Source organism: Balearica regulorum, chromosome 1 (genome assembly GCF_011004875.1).
Source record: "Balearica regulorum gibbericeps isolate bBalReg1 chromosome 1, bBalReg1.pri, whole genome shotgun sequence".
In the NCBI taxonomy this organism is placed as follows: domain Eukaryota; kingdom Metazoa; phylum Chordata; class Aves; order Gruiformes; family Gruidae; genus Balearica; species Balearica regulorum.
The window spans coordinates 179978371-179995112 of record NC_046184.1 but is presented as its reverse complement, the minus strand read 5'-3'; positions in this window follow the sequence as shown (position 1 = coordinate 179995112).

Below are 16742 nucleotides of genomic sequence, written 5' to 3'. Positions count from 1 at the left end.
GGTGATCTAGTCCCAACCCCCCTGCCATGGGCAGGGACACCCTCCACTAGACCACGTTGCCCAAAGCCCCATCCAACCTGATCTTAAACACTTCCAGGGAGGGGGCAGCCACAACCTCTCTGGGCAACCTGTTCCAGTGCCTCACCACTCTAACAGTAAAGAATTTCTTTCTAACATCTGATCTAAACTGACCCTCCTTCAGCTTAAGACCATTACCCGTCATTCTATCACTACATTCCCTGATAAATGGTCCCTCACCATCTTTCTTGTAGGCCCCTTCAGGTACTGGAAGGATGCAATTAGATCTCCCCGGAGCCTTCTCTTCTCCAGGTTGAACAAGCCCAACTCTCTCAGCCTGTCCTCACAAGAGAGGTGCTCCAGCCCTCTGATCAGCTTCGTGGCCCTCCTCTGGACTCACTCCAACAGCTTAGTGTCCTGCTTATATCGGGGCCCCCAGAGCTGGATGCAGTACTCCAGGTGGGGTCTCACAAGAGCAGAGTAGAGGAGCAGGATCTCCTCCCTCGACCTGCTGGTCACACCTCTTTTGATGCAGCCCAGGACACGGTTGGCTTTCTGGGCTGCAAGCATGCATTGCTGGCTCATGTTCAGTTTCTCATCCACCAACACCCCCAGTCCTCAGGGCTGCACTGAATCCATTCTGTGCTCAGCCTGTAGTTGTGCTTGGGATTGCCCCCATCCATGTGCAGGACCTTGCACTTGGCCTTGCTGAACTTCATGCGGTTCGCATGAGCCCACCTCTCCAGGCTGTCAAAGTCCCTCTGGATGGCATCCCTTCCCTCCAGCATGTCAACCTCACCACACAGCTTGGTGTGATCAGCAAACTTTCTGAGGGTTCACTTGATCCCACTGTCCTTGTCACCGAGAAAGATGTTAAGCAGCACCAGTCCCAATACTGATCCCTGAGGAGCCCCACTGTTCTCCACTTGGACATTGAGCCATTGACACTCACACTCTCTGAGTGTGACCATCCAGCCAATTCCTTATCCACCAAGTGGCCCATCCATTGAATCCATGTCTCTCCAATTTAGAGACAAGGATGTCGTGCGGGACAGTGTCAAATGCTTTGCAGAAGTTCAGGTGGATGACATCAGTTGCTCTTCCCTTATCCACCAATGCTGTGACCCCATCATAGAAGGCCACCAAATTTGTTCAGGCACGATTTGCCCCTAGTGAAGCTATGTTGGCTGTCACTAATCACCTCCTTATTTTCCATGTGCCTGAGCATAGTCTCCAGGAGGATCTGCTACATGGTCTTCCTGGGCACAGAGGTGATACTGACTGGCCTGTAGTTCCCTGGGTCTTCCTTTTTTCCCTTTTTAAAAATGGGGGTTATGTTTCCCCTCTTCCAGTCAGTGGGAACTTTGCTGGACTGCCAGGACTTCTCAAATATGATGGAGAGTGGCTTAGCCACTTCATCTGCCAGTTCCCTCAGGACTCATGGATGCATCTCATCAGGTCCCATGGACTTGTGAAGCTTCAGGTTCCTTAGATGGTCTGAAACCTGATCGTCTCCTACAGTGGACAGTTCTTCATTGTCCCAGTCCCTGGCTTTGCCTTCTGCAACTTGGGTATTGTGGCTAGAGCACTTGCCAGTGAAGACTGAAGCAAAAAAGACATGGAGTACCTCAGCCTTCTCCATATCCTGGGTAACCAGGTCTCCTGTTTCCTTCCAGAGAGGGCCCACATTTTCCCTAGTCTTCTTTTTATCACTGACGTATCTATAGAAGCTTTTCTTGTTGTCCTTGATATACCTGGCCAGATTTAATCCTATCAGGGCTTTAGCTTTCCTAACCAGATCCCTGGCTGCTCAGATAATTTCTCTGTATTCCCACCAGTCTACCTGTCCTTGCTTCCACTTTCTTTTCCTATGTCTCTTCTGTCAGATTTTCAGATGTCTCTCATGTCTTTCAGATGTCTTTCATGCAAGATACAGATCCATGGACATTTTCCAAAACTTTACATCCTTTAATGAAGACAGCAAATGAGGGAAATTTGTGAAATGTCTTAAACTGGCAGGGCCTTGAATATTGAAAGAACTGTGTCCAAAGTGAGAGAAAATGTCTTCATATGAATTGTACACAAACCAGTTTGCAAGTGTTCTGCCCTCCCCAGCAAACTGTTCTTCTAACAGCTATGGTCTCATTAGAAAGCTCATTAGATAGTCCTTGTTGCTGAATCATGTGTTAAGCGAGGAGGACCAGTGAAAGATCTATTTTTCCAAACTATATTTCCCTGATTACTACCCACCTTGTAAGACTTTTACAAGCGCTAAGAGAAGCTGATCAGCTAATTTCCCTCTTCCTCCCCACCCCCCATGCCTTGCCCCCCTGAGCCTATAATAGTTACGATACATGTGTATCATGAATCTGAAGAATTATCTTCTACCTGGCATAATAACCTTTGGATTCACAGGGGAGCAAGAAAGGATTTAAACATTTGCCATGTAGCTGCTTAATTCAGATCCTCAGAGCCTCTGCACAGCTTCCTTTTAGCCTTGGAAATACATGGTAGCAGGGGTTTCCCCTATGACATTTCACTGGAATTTCAAGCTATGTTCCTGTGCGTGGCCAGGGTGTATTGGGTTTGTGTGGCAAGGTGGGGGGGCTACAGGGGTGGTTTCTGCAGAAAGCTGCTAGAAGCTTCTCCTATGTCCGATAGAGCCAATGCCAGCAGGCTCCAAGACAGACCCACTGCTGGTGAAGGCTGAGCCCATCAGCAACGGTGGTAGTGCCTCTGGGATAACATATTTAAGAAGGAAAAAAAGAACCCTGGAGAGCTTTTGCAGCCAGAGAGAGGAGTGAGAAGATGTAAGAAACTCTGCAGACACCAAAGTAAGTGCAGAAGGAGGGGGAGGAGGTTCTCCAGGCACCGGAGCAGAGATCCCCCTGCAGCCTGTGGTGAAGACCATGGTGAAGCAGGCTGTCCCCCTGCAGCCCATGGAGGGAGGATGAGGGGGTGTAGCGATTCCACCTGCAGCCCGTGGAGGACCCCACGCCGGAGCAAGCTCCTGGCAGGACCTGTGGACCCGTGGAGAGAGGAGCCCATGCCAGAGCAGATTTGCTGGCAGGATTTGTGACCCCGTGGGGGACCCACGCTGGAGCAGTTTGCTCCTGAAGGTCTGCACCCTGTGGGAGAGACCCATGCTGGAGCAGTTTGTGAAGTACTGTAGCCTGTGGGAAGGACTCATGCTAGAGAAGTTGGTGGAGGACTGTCTCCCACGGGAGGGACCACACTGGAGCAGTGGAAGAATGTGAGAAGTCCTTCCCCTGAGGAGGAGGAAGTGGCAGAAACAACATGTTACGAACTGACCACAACCCCCATTCCCTGTCCCCCTGTGCCACTGAGGGGGGAGGAGGTTGAAACTGGGAGTGAAGTTCAGCCTGGGGAAGAAGAGAGGGGTGGGGGGAGGTGTTTTAAGAGTTGATTTTATTTCTCATTCCTCTACTCTGTTCTGCTTGGTAATAAATTAGATGAATTTTCCTCTAAGTTGAATCTGTTTCGCCCGTGACGATAATTCGTGAGTGATCTCTCCCTGTCCTTATCTCGACCCCAAGCCTTTTGTTATACCTTTTCTCCCCTGTCCAGCTGAGGTGGGCAGTGATAGAGTGGCTCTGGTGGGCACCTAGCCTCCAGCCAGGGTGAGCCTGTCACCGAAATCCGGGAATAAACCTCGTAACACCAATGTAGTGTTAAAAGGCAGGCATTCTTTATTGCAGCGCTGGATGCACGGGGGATAGCTCCACCCAACGTGCATGCCAGGTGATCACCAACACACAGGTTATGTAGGATCAAAACATACATATTCATCATCTTTCTCAGAAAAGGCAGTCCTATGATAATCATTTCTTAGAATCCATTTCCATATTCTCCTCCCCGTCACGCATGCTCAGTGATTTGAGTTGGTGGTCCTCAAGGGTCTCTGGTGGTCATCAGTGGTCTTGCACCTGTGTCCGTTGGGTGACCCTCTTCTTGTGGGCATGCGCAGTACCCTTGCTGTGGATGCACCTGTCCATAACGACTTCATGAGATTAATATCTCTAAACCTATTGTTCAGTTTGGTAGGGACTGTACATGGAACATAGCAGCATTGTACCTTGCCATGGTCAGTTAGCTTCATTACATATTACCTTGGTTACAAACTAATTATCTCAACCTGATTCTATAGTTTCTGTTTCACAGCCCCTATCCTACAGTTACAAGCCCACCACACCAGGGGCATACCTGTTTGGCAATGTTGATCAGTTCAACACCTACAGCTTTCTCTTGTCATGCAGCTGTCTGACTTGCAAAACCCCATCCTATAGGCACAGTAATGACATACTTCTGAGATTAATCTCTGCACCAAATGTAGCTGGCCCACATGACATCCTTCATCCACAGCTCAGGAGCTCCCTAACTCCATGTGAGTTCTCTGTGTAACTGGACAGTAGGGTGAAGGCTGGTATTTCACATGGGATACCTCAATATGCACTCTGCCAGAACAAATGAGTTATAGGTTTCAGTGAAGAGGAGTGATGTGGTGGATCCCTGATTCAACGAATTGTGGGAGTAAAACAGTAAAATGTCACTATCATACAAAGAGATGAACATGTCTGAGTTTAAGGTTCATATATAAAATAACATTTTTATATATATAAATTTCTTCATAGAAGTTCATCTATCAGCTGAATGAAGAGAAAGATACAGAAAATGGTACAAAATCTGATAACCCATAACAGTTTTACATTGAGAAAATCTCGGAAAACAAAGAAATAGGATGAAATTCAAGCCTCAACAGTAATTCAGATACTGTGTTTAAAGCACTCATCATTACAATTAAAAGAACAGGTGAAAAATGTAAAACTATGGAGTACTTTGAGTGTTCATACTTAACTGAATCTGAAATGTCACTGAATTAATAGCTTCACCATTTCTCTTCTGTGCTGAAGCAATTTCTCATTTTATCGCCATATGATTTTTATGTTTTTTTTGTTTCACTTGCTCAAGTCTTTAAGAAAGACATTAGGGAGGAAGTAGAAAAGCAAAATGTCCTGCTTCAGATTTCCCACGTAACCTTAGCTTACTATTGGATTTGTACCTCAATTTCCTAGTTATACAATGGGGTATAGAGGAGGAATGGATTTATTTTTTCCTGCAGATGTTGGGTGAGAATTCATTTGCTAAAATGTGTGATGATATCTTTTTCAGAGAAACAATCATACATTATTATGGCAACCCTGAAGAAGATAGCGTACAGACACAACAGATTAATAAACACTAGGTTTTTCTTCTAGCTGCAAGAAGACTAAGGTGCCAGATGTTGAAAATTATTGTCCAACACAGTGTTATTACAATTAAATCTCATTATATGCAATTAAAAGGAAAAAAAAAAAAAAACCAAAAACAACCAAAACAACAAATAGCCTTAAAAACATAAGCACTGGTGGATTATTTCAGCCATTTGGCATAGAAAAGTCACTGACAAAATATTTTTTCCTAATATAGCTTAAAAATAGAAAAGGAGAAAAGAAAATTTTTTTTTAAAAAAAGGAAAAATTCAGACAACCAACTCAATCTGCATTATTTTTTCATTCTGAAAAATGAACTGATTGTAGAATTTGTTATCTGTTTTCTATAACACACAAATATGCACTATGGTGGATGCTGGAACTTTCAATATTCAAAATCATGCTGAGATATTAGATCTTTAAAAATCTGAAAGTAAAGAGAAAATACACTAAAATAATTATCTTCAGCTTTTTGTTGAAATATTGTTTGAGCAGTATGCCTGTAAGATTATGAATAACAGTTATTTAAAGTGAGTAACTTCTAACAATCCAAATTTACATTCATATCAGAATTATTTATTTTGTTTAAAGTAGGGAAATCTCCATGTATGTAGGGCTTTGTTTCCACTGTCTTTCATACTGAACGTGTGTGTTTTCAGATGAACCACAAATACATAGTTGATCTTCATCTGACATAAGAACACAATCACATTTTTGTTAAGGCAGCACAGCATACTATCCCTTGCAGATATGATGTCTATGTACCGTTATGTTTACTGCGGGAAGACAAAAATTACTCTGGATCTAGCCTGGCTCAAATACAGGTTGCCCAAAATGAATCAATTTTTTTTTTTTTTTTTTTTTTTAACACACGTAAAATTACTGAGTGAGTAAATCAATGGTTTCTATTATGTGGTAAAGTCATTTTAGTCTGCTGTATCTGTTATGCTGCAATTTGGAATCATGATCTCCATATGGTACAGTGGGGCAATTTCTATAAATAATGTCTCTGATGAATATCCTTGTGCAACAAGATATCATTTTAGCTCATGTACAAAATATTCAAATTTACAGGGTACTGAAGGCACTAAAAGATCTGTCTGGTCTCCAGTGGCCTAACATGGGATCAAGCTCGGTGCTGTGACCACTTCCCTGGGGAGCCTGTTCCAGTGCCCAACCACCCTCTCAGTGAAGAACCTTTTCCTGAAATCCAACATAAACCTCCCCCATCGTAGCTTCATTCCATTCCCTCGGGTTCTATCACTGGTCACCAGAGGGAGGAGATCCGCGCCTGCCCCTTCGCTGCCCTTCGTGAGGAAGCTGTAGACTGCGATGTGGTGTCCCTTCAGTCTCCTCTTCTCCAGGCTGAACAAACCAAGGGACTGCAGCCTCTCTTCATATGTCTTCCCCTCTAGACCCTTCATCATCTTTGTTGCCCTCCTTTGGACACTGTCCAATAGTTTTATGTCCTTTTTTGTACTGTGGCACCCAAAACCACACGCAGTACTCGAGGCCGCACCAGTGCAGTGTAGAGTGGGACAATCACTTCCCTAGACCGGCTAGCAATGCCCTGCTTGATGCATCCCAGGATACGGTTGGCCTTCCTGGCAGCCTGGGCACACTGTTGGCTCATGTTCAACTTGCTGTCGACCAAGACCCCCAAGTCCCTTTCAGCATGTCTGATCTCCAGCGTCTCATCACCCAGTCCATATGTATAGCCAGGGTTGCCCCTTCCCAGCTGCAGAATCCGGCACTTGCCCTTGTTAAACCTCATGCGGCTGGTGATTGCCCAGTTCTCCAATCTGTCTAGATCTCTCTGCAAGGCCTCTCCACCCTTGACGGAATCAACAGCTCATCCCAATTTGGTGTCATCTGCAAACTTGCTCACACCACCTTCTAGTCCTACATCTAAATCATTTATGAAAACCTTAAAGAGAACTGGCCCTAAAATTGAGCCCTGGGGAACCCCACTAGTGACTGGCCACCAGCCTGATGTAACCCCGTTTACCATAACTCTCTGGGCCCAACCCATCAGCCAGTTGCTCACCCATCGCACTATGTTTTTGTCAAGCTGTATGCTGGACATGTTGTCCAGAAGGATACTGTGAGAGAAAATATCAAAAGCTTTACTGAAATCTAAAAAAATGACATCAGCTGGCTTGCCTTGGTCAACTAGATGGGTGACCTTGTCATAAAAGGAAACTAAGTTTGTTAAAATGAGTCTCGGAAACAGAATACTTTCTAGTGACCCAAAGAGTTAAAAACATTCTCCTAGAAGATAATGCACTTCTAATCTAACCAGGAAAAAAATAATCTTTAGAGAGTATACAGAGCACTGCAAATATAAAGACATATGTATATACACACATATACACATTTTGCCTTATAATACCAATGCATTCAAAGGAATTAGATTTTTTTAACCATAAAAAATGTCAATTTTCTTGTATGCAAAGATGATCTTTATTATAGATATTGATAGCTAGTGCAAATGTCTCACATGCTTCTAGCTCATTATAATATTTATTATTTAAGGGCATGGGAAAGTAAGAAGCAAATCAAATAGGCTTAATAATTTGCATCATGCTAGTACACTTTCAGAAGTAAGCTATTAAATATTAATGAATTTCATTCTCCTGAGATAAAGTTTAGATCCGTGTAATTTTTATGAGTTCATGTTATATGCTTATGTTCTCATAAATACCCATGTGTACCATATTATAAAAAAACAACAACAAAAAAAACCCCAACCAAACACACAGTCTAATTACTTCCATCCTCTCATTTATTTCTTGTTGTAATGTATTTGGTCTAATCCTGATCTCATCGTCTAAAAGATTTGATTATATTCTGTCACACAGCTTTAGCTCAACTTACCTAAGTGGAGTTAGAAGGAAGCTGACGAATTCATATCTTCCCATATTGTAGTGTGTTTCCGTATTGAACAATATAAAATGGTATTTGAATTCACATTATTGTTGCTCTGATAATGAGGCAATAATATTTACTGTGCTTCTTTGCAGTTTGTTGTCAAAATCAAATGCCAAAGAGCAAATATCTCTGAAAGAAAAGCTGAGATCACAGCTTTGCAACTGGGAGTTATCACAGATTTAGCTTAGTTGGGTCGTCTTTGATTTATGTAAGTAAGGATCTGATTAAATAAGATATTCTACTAAATACATTGTGCTCTCTAACATTCTTAGAGGTACTCTCTAAGACCAGCTATAAACTTTTCAGTTTCATAAATATTAACTTAATTTTCAGTCTTCTCTCTGGTGTCTTCCAGATTTAAGATGAGTATCTCGGGAGAAGAATCAAAGCTGAATGTTAGTACTATTGTTTAGAATTTTTATGTTTGATCCAGGACATTGAAAAGAACGTAACACCAGAGGCCTGGAAATGAACTCATAAATATTTGAATCCATTCCTTTGTTATTGAAAGCATTCAAATTATACATTCTCTTCTAGAGATTTTCTGGTTTGGTTGATTCCAAATGGCTTTGAATGACAGAGACCATGGACACAATGCAAGGTAAAAGAACAGAATCTAAAACATGAAATGTGGCAAAACATGTTTTACAAGTACTAGGTAAACCAAGGAACAGCTTTAAGAATATACTTAAATGAACTACACAGAAGCAGCAGACATTGAAGTGAGGTTTGATTTTTCTTTGATAAATCAGAGGTTATGTATTACTTTTCTGCATTCACCTTGTACTAACTTATCTCAGTGCTGAAGATGATAACAGAAACATTCAATACAATGTTAACTACTGTAAACTTGTTTTCACAATTAGCTGTATTTAGGTAGCTTGATATAGTTTAATCTAGAAGTCATATAAAATGCATATACACTATTTTTTTCTTTGACTCAGCTCAAGACTGAACTCTTTAGCTCCATAAAAGTGAAAAGCAGCTCTGCTAACTTGAACACCCAATTGCTAACTTATTTCAGTTATTTTACTTCATCAAAATTATAAAATAGGTAAGAGAGGGGTATTCATCAGAGGATAATGTTTTAGCAGAAATATATATATTTATTTTTTCAGTCACATGAGGAAAGCGTTACAGAAAATATAGAATGTGTGTATGGGTAATGCTAGGGGGAATGTAATCATGGTAAGTAATGCATGTAGAAGATTATAAAGAAAAGACAATACAAGGAAATGGTGTAGCTGAGAGGCTGTAAAAGTAATGAACTTCTTGCTTCCATATCTAGGACTGACTAGAGAACGAGATCAAGCTGGTTTAGTCAGTGACAGGCTATAAATATTAGGCTAAGGTTAGTTCTAATCTGCTTAAAAGCAGGTAAAAAATTAACTAAATCCACTTAACTTATTTGTAGTAATAGCACTTTATTTTAGAGATTACAAAAGAAGCACTTTTCCCTGGAGTCATGTTCTTCTAGCATTCTCCTGAACTTGCGTTTATGCTAAGATTCCTATTTGCAAGTATAAAACGACTATCACTTCTTCACAACATCTGAAGCTAGGATGAGTTTTAGTTCTAATACTGGCCACTTATTTAACATTTAGTTAACTATTTAATGAAGTGTTAACTATGCTACAGGGAAGGGATGTCATCCAGAGGGACCTCGACTAGCTTGAGGAAAAGACTCATGTGAAGCTCATGAATTTAAACAAAGTCGAGTGCAAGGTCCTGCACCTGGGTCAGGGCAATCCACAGTATCAGTACAGACCAGGAAATGAATGGATTGAGAACAGCCCTGTGGAAAAGGACGTGGGGATACTAGAAGATGAAAGATTAGACATGAGCCAGCAATGTGCGCAACAGTTTTAAATTGAAAGAGGGTAGATTTAGATTAGACATAAGGAAGAATTTTTTTAATAGTAAGAGTGTTATGAGACACTGGAATATGTTTCCCAGAAAAGCAGTAGATGCCCCATCATTGGAAGTGTTCAAGAATGTATGGGGCTTTGAGCAAACTGATCTAGTGCAAGATATCCCTGCCCATGGTGGGGGGGTTGGACTAGATATTTAAAGGTTCCTTCCAACTCAAACTGTTCTATAATTTTATTTGTCAATCTTATGATAAATCCTGCCCTTCAAAGTCTTATTTCTTTCCATGTACTACAAGAAAGTGAAAAGTGGAAATCAAGAGTGACTAGTTCAGCTGAAGAGATATTTATTAGAGTAAATGAGTTCCATCTGTGACCTTATAAAGTCATTAGGTGCTTCCATTTTTTTTTGAAAGTTTTGTTAGAGCTTGCAGGTTTTGCCTCAATGTGTTAAAAAAGGCCTTACAGTATATACATATAAGCTATATATGTGGTTTGGTTTTGTGGTTTTCTTGGGTTTTTTGTTTTTGTTTTTTTTTTTTTTTTTAAAGAATCCAGCAGATACAGTGTCATCTAATTAATTTCACAAGAGATACAATTAGATTAAAATAAGTCTGCTCTGAAGTTTTCTGTCCTTTGATTTTCTTTAAAATACACATTTAACCTTTCCCCACACAACAAAGTCAAACACTCACTAACCCTTAATTGTGTGCTTTAAGGCCTTAATTAAGACAAGAAGAAATATCACACTTAAATTACTTGAGTAAGATTTTATTTTACTGGGGTGTGAAACAGGGAAAAAATCACCCTTCTATACAAAAACAGAGAAATTGGCTAATGTATTGTAAACAACTGCATATAAGAAGCCTGACAAATTTCACCAGAGTGTCAAATGCAAGGGAAAGTTGAGTATAATGAAGTCATAGCTTCCAAACCACTATAAAGCATCTCTTTCTAAAATTTCTTCAGTTTTGAAATTTGAGTGCATCTTTTCTTTGACTTTTCAAGAGCTATTGTGGAATGCAAGTGATCTAGGCAAGGTATCAATGAACTACATTACAGCAATGTATTAACTACAGTGTATGTGTCACTGATAACACTGGTAGTCTCAGAACAGGAGCTTTGTGTTCAAAGGGTGGGCAGAAAGACTGCTGCAAGGCATAAAACTATTAATATGATCTTATTTCCATAAGCTTGTCTTCAAATGTATGCAGTCATTTTTATATTATTTCCTTGAATAATGCTTTAAGTAAGAAAGACTCAGTAATAATATGATAGGTTTATCCAGAAGCCTACAATGAAACAAAGTGGTGTATATTTGTTCCTGAATTTCTCACGCCATATGATGAATAGCAGCAATTATAGGAAAGAACAATATTAGTTTTACAGTTATTGTTATTATCTTAAAGTACTAAGAATAAAATCCCATATTTCACTAGGTAGTCCAACCACCACCAAAATATGTGACAGAGGAACAGTTTATAATCTCTGTATTTCACACTGACTGCACAACTAGAAATTGGCAGAGCCAAGTCATTTATATCTCCTTATTACCAGCTTGCAGAAGGCTTTGAGAATATGGGGCTAGTGATGGATATTTTTATAGCAGATGTTGTTTTATTGGCTTTTACTGTAGTAAGTATGCTTCAGATTAGTGCCACTGCAGTTTATTAAAGTGGCAGAAAGAGATTAGCAATAGGAGAACAAGACACACAACTTGCTCACTCTGGTTTTGTGGAAGGAACCACATTTATATAGAAATGAAGACTATTTAGGCAGAATCAGAGTTCCTTCATTTATAACTTCAGATCTTATTGTGCTCTGTAATTCATTCAAAGTGTTGCAAAATTTACTCAAATATGGGAAAATTATTTAAATGGAATATTTCTGTTGCAGATTAGATTTCTACTAAGTATATTACACAACTATTTCTCCCAAAGAGTAAAATCTATCTAAATGCAGGAAGCCCAACTAAATTAGTGGATTAAATGAGACTAAAATACTATGGAAATGCTTTTGCCAGTTCTTCCAACAGGGTGAACTACACTCAAAGTGAACAGATTTAACTGAATGGAAACCAGAATATTTGATATTTGATATGTTTCTACACTTCTGTGTTGTTTTTCAGGGTAGTTGAACTATAATAACGATATTCATTTGATACTTCACTTCTAGATTCAAAGTTCAAAATAAGCCAGCTACTTACAGACATGTTCTTATGGGCAGAGGTTGCTAGGGCCCAAATTCAGCCTAAATCACTCTCTGTAGCACATCTGGCAGCATGGAAGTAGCCAGTAGAATACAGCAGTCCCAGAGCCAGCTTATTTTGGCACTTGAGATTTAAAAAAAAAAAATTAAAAAAAAAAAAAATTGCTTTGCATTGCCACATATTCATCGGCTCTGAAAATGATAATGGATTTTGTGGATTATTCACCCTTGCAGCAAAGGCCAGCAGCCTTCTCGGCTGCATTAGGAGGAGTATTGTCAGCAGGTCAAGGGAAGTGAACCTTCCCCCTCTACTCTGACCTGGTGAGACACATAGAATCATAGGGTTGGAAGGGACCTCAAAGATCATCTAGTTCCGACCCACCTACTGCGGGCAGGGACACCCTCCACTAGACCACATTGCCCAAAGCCTCATCCAACTTGGCCTTGAACACTTCCAGGGAGGAGGCAGCCACAACCTCTCTGGGCAACCTGTTCCAGTGCCTCACCACCCTCACAGTAAAGAATTTCTTTCTAACATCTCATCTAAATCGACCCTCCTTCAGCTTAAGGCTGTTACTCCTTGTCCTGTCACTACACTCCCTCATAAACAGTCCTTCTCCACCTTTCTTGTAGGTCCTCTTCAGGTACTGGTAAGCCACAATAAGGTCTCCCCAGAGCCTTCTCTTCTCCAGGCTGAACAGCCCCAACTCTCTCAGCCTGTCCTCACAAGAGAGGTGCTCCAGCCCTCCGATCAGCTTCGTGGCCCTCCTCTGGACTCACTCCAACAGCTTAGTGTCCTGCTTATATCGGGGCCCCCAGAGCTGGACGCAGTACTCCAGGTGGGGTCTCACAAGACCAGTGTAGAGGGGCAGGATCACCTCCCTCGACCCACTGGTCACATCTCTTTTGATGCAGCCCAGGACACGGTTGGCTTTCTGGGCTGCAAGCGCACACTGCCAGCTCATGTTGAGCTTCTCATCAATCAATGCCCTCAAGTCCTTCTCCTCAGGGCTGCTCTCAATCCATTCTCCGCCCAGCCTGTGGCTGTGCTTAGCATTGCCCTGACCCACATGAAGGACCTTGCACTTGGCCTTGTTGAACTTCATGTGGTTTACATGGGCCCACCTCTCCAGCCTGTGAAGGTCCCTCTGGATGGCATCCCTTCCCTCCAGTGTGTCAACCACACCACACAGCTTGGTGTCGTCGGCAAACTTGCTGAGGGTGCACTCGATCCCACTGTCCATGTCACCGACAAAGATGTTGAACAGTGCTGGTCCCAGTACTGGCTCCTGAGGAACACCAGGGTATTATTCCTGTTTGTTCTGAAAACACTTCAAGTTGTCAACCTTTCCACTACAACTTTCAATTTACAATCTGTCAATGAGATCATTTAAGATGATAGAAATGAGAATTAAGTATCCCACTTTTGCTCACGGTCAAAGGGAGTAAGGTGCCAAACAATGATTTCTGTCCTTAAAAGTTTATTAAATGAATAATTAAATGTCTACTAAGTTATCTTCCTGAAAATAGAAGCAATAACTTAGAAAATATATTTTGGATGCTTTTGTTTTAACAGTGTTGTATATTCACACATAGAATGTCAATTTTTAAGAGATTCCTCCAAGTCCCTAATTATGTTTTTATATATTTGAACAAATTGGAGCACTTGGAACATATACTCAATACTGCTTCAGAAAATTTAACTTAGTGCCATGATAATGTTATAATTAGAAAGGTCTATAGCTGCTCTCAGATTATTCAACATCCACCTGATTTTAGCAGATTGTACCTGGACAATGTAAATCCAGCATGTACTGCTTACTACTTCATTGAGACTGGTTAGCATTTGTTTACACACAGCCTGAACTACAAACTTGGTAGAAAGGTGGAAAAGATCTGTTCACTTTTCTGTGAAAATATTTCTTTTACTGAAATTCATGCACTTGAGATAAAAATGAAGAGTCACAATATCTGTTTGGTTTCTTTTATAAAACTCATGTTATGTGTAATAACTATTCTAAACAAAAAGTAGTTTCAGTCATGTTATTTTCTGATTTTGTTATTGAATTGATTACCATGTGTCATTTGAGTGGACTGTATATTTTCCCATCCCCTTGGTAAAAATGATTGGCTAGAAACCTGGAGACAAGACATGTTGCAGTGTCTAGAAATCAGTTACCGATTTAGAGAAGGGAAGAATTTCTTCAAAGATAAGTAACCTCTCCATTTGCCTGACAGGTACAAAAGTCTCTTTGTGGCCTGTGAAGTAGTCTTGAACTCACAGTTACTTTTCCCTATGCCTACCATCTCCCTACTCATAGGACATCTCAGTCAAGCCTTGCTAAAGCATTGATTTTTTTTTTTTTTTAAATAAATTTATTGTGCAGTAAAAGAGATTCACAGGGTAATCTCCTCTTCTGTAAAGTGGCATTTAAACAAAACATAAAAGATTCTTCAAATATTTTTGCTACTTTTATCATTAGACAGTCTCTTTTGTCTTTTCTCAATGATATTAAAAAAGCAAATATGAAAACATTGTGTCAACTTTTTTTTTTTTTGTCTTCTCCTTGTCTGTTTTTTTTTTCTCCGCCTCATTCCTTACATATAATAAAACTCAGAAAATTTTGGTAGTGCTAGTCCTGCTATAACTGCTTTCTTGTTGTAATTCTATTTTGAAGACATGTACATTCCTACTCCAGCATGCCTCAGCAGCAAATACATTCCTTGTATTTTTACTTGGTGTAATCAGTTAAAATTGTCAGTTTACCCACTCCCGTTTCTTATCTGTATCTTATGATAAATTGCACTATAAATCGATGTCACAAGCCATTTAGCGAACTTAGATAACATTAGGTCCTATTTTTGTTTACTAGTTTTCTTGTGTGGCTAATATATTATCATTAAAAGTTTCAAAATATGAGTTAAGAAGAGTTTAAAACAATGGAGTTGGCTCTTTTCTTTGCTTTGAGGGTTTTTTAAACTTATATTTTCATACCTGATCCCTAAAGAACACTGTTCAGAATCATTAACAGCAAATATGTGTTTACAGCTAGTTTAAATCAATTGCTAATTAACTCCACAAGGCAGAAATGGATTTCTGTTTAGCACTGAGTTTGCGCTTTTCCTTTATTTTTGACACTTACAGGTGTGAGGTTCAAACTACATTAGCATCTGCTCTGTAACTGCCTCATCCAAATCCCACTGAAATCAACATAAATTTAGTGGGAAAATTAGATGGGAAAATCTTCACAAAAATCCTGAAATTTTTAGAAAAAATTTAGGCTAGACAGGACTTCTGGAAATCTAATCTGAGACCACTCTCAAATTAGAGCCAACTTTGAGGTTAGATCAGATTGCCAAGGGTCCGGTCACATGTTAGTACCTCTGCAATCCCTTTGGTGCACCTCCTCCAGTGCTTCACAACCCTCATTGATATTTTTTCCTCCTTTTTATTTGATTGGAGCATCCCTTCCCGCAACTTGTGTCCAATGTCTTCTTTTGTTACATAATACAACCAAGAATCTAGCTCCATTTTTCTCTAAAACTACACCATGGGTAATTGAAGAGAGTAATTACAGTCTGCCTTTTCCTCCTTCAGGATGAACAAACTCAGGTCTCCTAACCCTCCATCTGTATTGCAGAACACATGTAATACTGTAGCCATAAAAATTAATATATATCACAGCCTTTTTCTTGTTCTAATAATTAAAACCAAGACCAACACAAAACAATCCCTTGTTGATTAGTTTATTATTATTCATCTTAAATGCAGTTATTATTAGGGCAGCATAATGACTCCTAGCAGAAGTTTGTAGCTGATTACTGTGCACAGTCTTGCTATCATTTTTTAATGCAAAGCCCTCATTACTTTCAGCAGGAATTCTGCAGGTGAATATGATCAAAGGTCAATTGAAATGGTCAAGTTTATTCAGATTATGCATTTCCTGGCTTATTGTTTTTTACAATGGATAAGATTCAAAGTATATATAATAAAATAAATACCAGCTCAGGAATTTCTGTGGTGGTGATTTTTTTTTTTTTTTTTAATACATAGAAAACAGCAATGACTGGATTCATGATGGCCGAGAAGAAAGAAAATGCATTGTCTAAAAATAATTGTCAGATACAGATAATGTACATAAATATTTTATAAGTAAAAGACTTATTCTATATATGTCTGGAAACCTGTATTGTTTTATTAGACTTATATGTCTAAAAGAAATACCACATTATTTTAAATATTTTTATTTATTTATGATATATTGTAGTAATCAGTAACTCATATCTGAAATTTTCCTATTGCATATAAATAGCATTTCAATGCATTTTGTGAAGAAGTATGTTTATGCACAGGAAAGCACAAAATTAAGAGGTAAATTTAGGGCTTGCTGACTGGGAGTTATGACTTGTAAAACCCTAAACAGAGAGATTCTAGTATAAATATCTA